General features: G+C 47.4%; 1 long non-coding RNA gene across 3 annotated transcripts; it reads left to right on the forward strand.

The window, feature by feature from the left end:
* Nucleotides 1-1142: 1142 nt before the first annotated feature.
* On the forward strand, nucleotides 1143-5683 carry LOC140680615 (uncharacterized). Of its 3 annotated transcripts, XR_012051974.1 has the most exons (4): nucleotides 1143-2343; nucleotides 4251-4323; nucleotides 5160-5298; nucleotides 5444-5683. It is a non-coding gene; the product is annotated as an uncharacterized lncRNA (long non-coding RNA). The 3 variants fall into 3 exon arrangements; XR_012051973.1 differs by lacking the exon at nucleotides 1143-2343 and having other exon boundaries at nucleotides 3462-4323; XR_012051972.1 differs by lacking the exon at nucleotides 1143-2343 and having other exon boundaries at nucleotides 3462-4298.
* Nucleotides 5684-7822: the final 2139 nt, after the last annotated feature.

A 7822-nucleotide genomic window follows, 5' to 3' on the forward strand; every position in this document is an offset into this window, starting at 1 on the left:
TCAGAGCTTTTGGGAGACAGCAACAAGCACAAGGAGGCTCCTGCTCTGGGCAGCTGCTGAGGGCTGGAGGTGCCGTGGCTGGCTGCAGGCTGGGAATGTCCTGCCCTCCTGCTCTGCTCCCAAAGGCAGCAGTGATGGGCAGCTCTGGGCACAGCTCTGGGCACGGCCAGCATGGCCTGGGCTCTGTGGGCAGCTGGGACAAGGGGACAGCAGCCTTCAGCTGACGGGCGCTTTCTGGTTTCTCTCCTTGCAGCCAGGCTCTGCGGGTGCTGAGGCTGCTCTGGGCTCTGCCAGGGCTCTGCTGGGCTCTGCCCCGGGCACAGCTGGGCTGGCTGTGCCCTCACATTGCTCTGACAGCTTTGCATCAGACGAGCCCGTTGGAGCACAGTGCCTGAGCTTTCTGCTTTGGCAGGTGAGTGAGACTCCCCTGCAGGCCAGGAGATTGCAGCTGGGGACACACATCCAATTGGCAAGGACCCAAACTCCCCATAGTCCCAGCTGAACCCCTGGATCTCCGCAGGAACGCCTGGATCTCCACTATTCATTCTTCATTTCTTTTTGGCTGGAAGTGTGCGGTTGCATCTTTTTCCTCCTCTAGAAGTGCCACGAGTGGGCCAAAGCTGGCAAGTGAGCCGTGTTCCTGAGGCAGTGCAGTCTGGAGCTGATGGATGGAGAATTGCCCTTCCCACTTCCAAACCAGAGCAAAAAGCCGTAAGTGGGATTTTTCATCCGTAAGAAACCCCTGACAATTTCAGAGGGAATGTGCAGCTCATTCCCAGAGTGAGAGGGAAGGTAATCTTCTAAAGGATTTGGGGTTTGACAGAGTTGAGATTCCCAGTCCTGCCTGGAGCTGGAAGGGCCCCAATCAATTTCCTATTGCTTCGACCACAATTTAAAATAAGAATGTTGGAAACAAACCCCAAAAACTGTAAAAAAGGCTGCTGAGGTCAGTAAGATGGATCCATGCCATCAGCACATTTACAATGTAAATAAGTGAGTTCTCTTTTTAAAAAGATCATTTACCTCTTAATGCAAAGTTACAGAAGTTGTTTCACTAACACTTGGATTTTATTTGTATCTTTTACAATTCATCTAATTGTATTTTTTTTCTTTTTCCTTTTTTTTTCTTTAAGCAGAGGTCCTGGCCCTCTTCCAGCCAAAAGGGAAAGGGCCCCACCAAGCCTTGTTACCCACAGACAACATGGTAAAGCTGAACACTAAAGGACCTTGGGGGCATTAATCTGGAATTAAAAAGTTGCCAGCTCCATGGACAACAGAATTATTGTTCCTAACCTGAATGACATTGAGCAAAAAGAATGAAGAACGGTGTCACTAAAGTACTACTGATGTTTGCCAAAACACCTCCAGAGTTTCACCAAGGCATCAGTCATCAAAATGTTTTGAAAATTTAAAGACCAAGGTAGCCAAAGCACACAGTGTCACTAATTGCTGGGTATGTTCTCAGCTGAAGTTGGGAGGAATGGGGTTCCCTTGGAGGGCCCACCCTGTGGGGTGGCCAGAACTCTGTCAATGGGCTCTGCCTCGTAACGGAGTCAATGAAGGGACAGTTAGAGAAACCTGTGCTGTGGGACACGGGAATACAACGATCAGTGTGACAGGATTCACTCAGATTTCCCCTCAGGAGAAACCAAACCCTGTTACAGTTATAGAGGCTACAGTGTCAGAAGATTCCTGTGCTTTACCATCACTCCCAATGTCAGTAGAACTTGGGGTGCTGCAGCTGGTCAGTGTCAGTGTCACACCGCTCCCAGCTGCAGGGCCCCCATTTAGGGTCCTTCAGCAACGACCACACGGAAGACTTAGGGCCCAGAGAACATTTTCCACCCAAAGAGTGCCTTGGGTTTCCGAAAGCAAAGGATTCTGGTTCACCCGGTGCCCCATGTGCGCTGCCCCGCCCCGTGGAGTTGACATGAATGAGCTGAATGGATTATTAGAAGAGATAGTAAATGATACTCTTAAAATGTCCAATAGCGCATTGGATTATTAGAAGAGGTAGCAAATGATACTGTTGAAATGCCCATTAGCACAATCTATGAGCTCCAACAAACACAAATGGGGACTCCAGAGAACCACATGGCCTTGGATTATCTGCTTGCTGGCCAAGGAGGAACCTGGGCTATCAGGGGACAGGGATGTTGCACTGCTAGCAGTGATGGGTTTGAAGGCCAACAGTCAGGAATCACCTTGACAGAAAGAGCAGTAGAAGAGTGGCAGAAAGAAGAAAATTCTTCTTGGTGGGATTGGCTTCATGGCTGCCAAATTAGAGGCTGCTGTGAAATGCATTGGTGGCAGGGCCTGTCATCATTGCAGTGTGTGCACTTGGTGAGTTGCTGTGACACTTTGTGCTGGGAAGTGGAGTATTGGGACCTTTCTTAAAAGAGACAGTCTCAAGAAAAGAGAGGCATTTGATAAATAACAGAGAATAGCAACTATTTAGGCATGTTTTAAAAGGAAGGTGAATAGCTCTGAGTAATGAAGTTAAACTGCACTTAATTGTAGAACAAGAGGAGATGCCTTTATGCCTAATACCTAAATCTAAGCTGTGTTACTGAAAGAATTGCTACAAAGGTTGTAGTTGATTGTAGGTCTCAGGACCGATCAAAGTACCAAGGCCTGAACAGGTTGTGATCAAGGCCTGAACAGGCCCTGAGGCAAAGCTCACCTCTAGATGAACCTTCCAAGCAAATGTTGTATTTGTATCCACTCATTAAGGAAGCATGATTAACAACACGATCAATGCATGTGTTCCTTGATAAAACACGGATTTATCTTTCTGTATTTAGAAACAGACAAGGCCCCATCTGGCCTTGTTTGGGGGTGAAGGATCAAAGTCAACTCCCTTGGTTCCTCCTTCAGCCCTGGCCAGGCTTTGGGAGAAAGCAGTCAGGAGAATGAAAGCAGATGCTCTCGCAGTGGCAGTGATGACAGCTTGTTTGTTTAACAGTGTAAAAGCTGGGTCCTCTCACAGCTTTGGGCTTGGAGCCTCATTGCTTGCAGAGGTGGAGGCACCTGCAGGAATTCCCAGTGTCTGGGAGTGGCTCTCCAGTCCTTGGCTTCCCCCAGCTGATGTGTGGCTGTGGATGATGGTAAAGCCTGAGGCTAACTGGTGATGGATCTTTCCTTAATCACTCCAGGCAATCTCTGGTAGCAATGACTGGATGCATTGCTGAGCTTCTTTTGTAATGCTTTGCTAATGATGATGTGCTTTGCTGAGCTTATCCTTTTGTAATTCTTTGCAGCTGTGCATGATATAAATGACACAATTCCTTCAGTTGGTGTCTGTGTCTTTGGTGCTGACCCTGCCCACTGGTGAAACAGGGCCCCCTCCAGCCTAGAGTGTTACCTAGGATGAGAAAAGCCATCACTCCAAATGTCCCCCCTTCCTCCTTGTTCCCCCCACTTTATACCCTGAGCATGATGCCTGCCCTATGGTCTGGGGTATCCCCGGGGTCAGTGGGGGTCACCTGTCCTGGCTGTGTCCCCTCCCAAGCTCCCCCGCAGCCCCAGCCCCTCTCCAGCGTGGCCAGAGGAGGGGCAGGCCAGGCTTTGGCTCAGTGGGAGCTCAGCAAGAACAAAAGCATCTCTGTGTGCCCAGCCCTGTGCTCAGCACCCGGCCCAGCAGCAGCTCTCAGTGAATGCTTGTGAATGGAGTCCTCCCTCCTTTGTCCAGGTGGTTTCAACATTGTGTTGCAATCCCTGTCGCTGGCTTGTGTGTTTTTAAAAACTTCTTAGAAGAGTATCTTAACAGTACATAATGATAAAATATATGACAATTTTATTTGCACGAATTGTCATATCCATATAGCTGCATCTTTTAATAATTTTGACTATGTTTAAATGAGATCACCAAGAGAGACTATAGCTCTGCACAGACATGTGCAGGCATGCCTAGGAATTTGGCTTGCCTGCAGTTTATCTGTCCCAGTTAAAGGCAGATGCAGCCTTTTGCTTCCATGGACATTGATGAGCTGGTAGATGTGCTAACAGGGAGAGAGCTCAACCACAGCAACTGGTCCTGATCTAATCACACACATTCTTACAGTGCTGTTTGGCTCCAACATGCCCAACTGCAGGAATATTTTCAGTTTTCCTTCCTACCTCCTTGGACAGGGATCACCCAAGTTTGGGTAATCAAGCCGTTTGCAGTTTGCCACTTCTCCCCAGTCTGTGGCTAAAGAGGGGAATTACAGGATGGGAAAAGTGGCTTAGGCTGCAATTCTGCTTTGCAGATGAGAAGGAGCTTCCCTGGAGTACCTGCAAACATACTGGGAATGCTGGTGAGTGGCTCAGAAAGCCCGGCAGGTACTGAAGCCTCCATCCCTTCCTCCCTCCCTCCCTTCCTCCCTCCCTTCCTCCCTCCCTTCCTTTCTCCCTCCCTCCCTCCCTCCCTCCCTCCCTCCCTTCCTTCCTTCCTTCCTTCCTTCCTTCCTTCCTTCCTTCCTTCCTTCCTTCCTTCCTTCCTTCCTTCCTTCCTTCCTTCCTTCCTTCCTTCCTTCCTTCCTTCCTTCCTTCCTTCCTTCCTTCCTTCCTTCCTTCCTTCCTTCCTTCCTTCCTTCCTTCCTTCCTTCCTTCCTTCCTTCCTTCCTTCCTTCCTTCCTTCCTTCCTTCCTTCCTTCCTTCCTTCCTTCCTTCCTTCCTTCCTTCCTTCCTTCCTTCCTTCCTTCCTTCCTTCCTTCCTTCCTTCCTTCCTTCCTTCCTTCCTTCCTTCCTTCCTTCCTTCCTTCCTTCCTTCCTTCCTTCCTTCCTTCCTTCCTTCCTTCCTTCCTTCCTTCCTTCCTTCCTCTTTCCCTTTCTCTCTCTTTCTCTTTCTCTTTCTCTTTCTCTTTCTCTTTCTCTTTCTCTTTCTCTTTCTCTTTCTCTTTCTCTTTCTCTTTCTCTTTCTCTTTCTCTTTCTCTTTCTCTTTCTCTTTCTCTTTCTCTTTCTCTTTCTCTTTCTCTTTCTCTTTCTCTTTCTCTTTCTCTTTCTCTTTCTTTCTCTTTCCCTTTCCCTTTCCCTTTCCCTTTCCCTTTCCCTTTCCCTTTCCCTTTCTCATTCTCTTCCCTTCCCTTTCTTTCCTTCTTTCCTTCCTTCTTTCCCCAGATAAAACTCACTTTCAGATCTGATCATCTTTTATTCCTTTCCTCCTTCTCCCTTCTAGACTCTTTACAGTTTGTCCCTAGACATCTTGTTGAAAAGCTTCAGAACAACAGGAGTGGTATCACAGGCAGAGCATGGGGATCAGCCTCTGAGTCTTGCCTACCCTCTTCTACCGCTTTTCTCCTTTCCTACAGCCCAAAGTGAGAATTCTAATTTTTGGCAACAGTATCTCGTTGATTTTTATAGTCTGACATTTTCCTTATCCCTTAATTCTTTGCCTGAGTTCTGCTGCTGCACCACACAAGCTCCCTTTATCGCTGAGCATTCTCCACTTGTCTCTATCAGATGTCAAGCTATTGATTCGGAGGTGATGTCAAGGTCATTTGGGATTCTGACACTTTCCTTGAGAGTTCTCCTTGGGAATGCTTGGAGATTTTGGTGACTTTTGGCCAGACACAAATGTCCTAGTTATGTTCTATTTCCTCTTGACAGCTGTACCAGGGAACAATGTTTTAATGGGAATAATTTAAATTTTTAATATGTCGGTCCCTGAATAAAGAATGTTCAAGACTGAGAAATTCTAAACACTATCATACTTAATGCAATCCTTATCCTACCCTATCTCTTCTTTCTCTTGGATTTTGAAGATCAAAGGAATGATTTATTCACAGTCTTTGTAAGTGAGTGCTAGCAGTTATGTTCAATGTGCTAATCATGTGCTGCAGCAAAGCAGAAATGGAAACTGGACTATCTGCAAATGTTGCCTCTTTTTTCCCCCATGCCTTCTGATTACTCTGTGGATGCAGCATCCCACAAAATATGTGAAGTTTACATAGAGAGCAACAGACAGAACAAGTTTCAACAAGAATTCCTTTCTTCCTGGCTGAAGTGTACAAACCCAGCAACTGTGCTCCCAACACAAGCTGCAGTTTCCATGCCTCCTGTACATGTGCTTGTGTTTTTGTGGGGCTTTTCAAAACAAACTGGGCTGAATCACACTGCAGGAGCTTCCCAGGCTGTGTCCTTGGCCAAGCCTGGAACAGCAGACTCACACCAAAACCTCTTGCCTGCAGGCAGGTAGGGACAGCAATTGTTTACTCACTTGCACGAATCATGAGGGGGTTTTCCCTTCACTTTATAGTTCCATATGGTGATGCTTCTCCTGTTGGGCACTCTCAGCCTCTTCTCATGCACCCAAACTGCCTCCAGGAGCGCATCCTCCATCCTCTGACCCACCCCAGCCACCTTTGGGCATGAGATCCTGCTCACCACTCCCACTCCTGTTCCCTTCTCTGGAGCCACATTCATCCTGCCTATCACACCGTCCTGCACTTCCACCTAATTTTGTATCCCGACTTTTAATTGTGGCAGGTGGGCCAGAATTTCTATGCGAGAGACAGAAGAAGTGACCCAAGAGATCTCCAAGAGACACAAAAAGTGTGTCTTGCTCTGACAGTCAGCTGAAGGATTTGCTCTCCCAGTGCCTGCATTTCCCAGAACACACCCCAGCCTCTCCAGGCAGTGATTTTCCCACATCCCAAACCCCTCACTGTCCATTTCCAGCTCTCCCAGGAATTAGGTCCTCGTGGCACTCGTACCCCAGGTACCAAGACAGACAAAACCAGCCAGCATTGACAGGTTTGGTTTCGTTCCAAGGGGTAATTTCTGTTCTTTTTCTAACATCTACATCTCCAAGGATTTAATCTATACTCCTGTGGGTCTCAGATTCAGTCAAAGAGAGAAATGGAGAGTTTCTAGCCAGGCAGAAGCCTGGGAAAGAGTTGGGAAAGAATGTAAATAAAAGAGCGGTGTATTTTGAATAAACCAGAGTTTTACTCTCAGCAGTCTTCTGAGTCAGTCTTCTCATTCCCGTCCTGCCTCGACAGCGACATACTCCTGAAGCAACTGATGACCACACAAAACGTTCATTTTACAGGAGGTCCCGCTCTGCCCTTGGAATTCCTTGGAAAAAATCCACCCTCACCCAAACCTGGTCTTCCTCCTCCAGGCAGTTTTTCTTTAGTTCAAAAAAAAAAAGGTTATTTTATGGAGCCCTGGACAACTGCAGGTGAAAGTACTGCAGAGAGGGCAGCTATAAAAAAAAATGTTTTTAATATTTAAAGGACCATAAACAGAAAAAAAAAAAAAAAAAAGAGAAAAACACCCCAGTTGTTCCAGTTTTCCATCAAACTGTGAGCAGCATCCTGCACCTGTGGGTACAGACCAACCTTCATTATGACAACTCTGTGAAAGTGCATTCGGGTCATTTTGTAATAGCTGTGTCACAGTTACATTATCAACAAGTACAAGCAGAAATGGATTTTTACAGCCTGGAGATTAAATTACACGCCCTCCCCTTGCTACCTCTCTCATGAAAATCCCCGTTACAAACAGCAGGTGCCTAAGAACACAAATCAAGGTGGTGTTTGGTCAGGTCTGTTGACAAATACTACCCAAATATCAACCCCAAACCTCAGCGGGCAGCAGAGGGAGGTCACCTCCCTGTCAAGGAAAAGCAGGCAGTGAATTGCAGCCAGCTTTGAACACAGCTGCTCTCAGGAAATATTCCCGGGATCAGCCCTCCTGACCCTTTGTTATCTCACCCGCCCACATCTTATCTGGGACTCTGCACTCCCACATTTACATGCAGCATTCCAAGTCACTCCTCCCAAACCAGCTCCTTATCAGCCCTGCCCTGGCTCACAGGTGGCTCTGCTGTCCTTT

Source organism: Taeniopygia guttata, chromosome 25, assembly GCF_048771995.1.
Source record: "Taeniopygia guttata chromosome 25, bTaeGut7.mat, whole genome shotgun sequence".
In the NCBI taxonomy this organism is placed as follows: Eukaryota; Metazoa; Chordata; class Aves; order Passeriformes; family Estrildidae; genus Taeniopygia; species Taeniopygia guttata.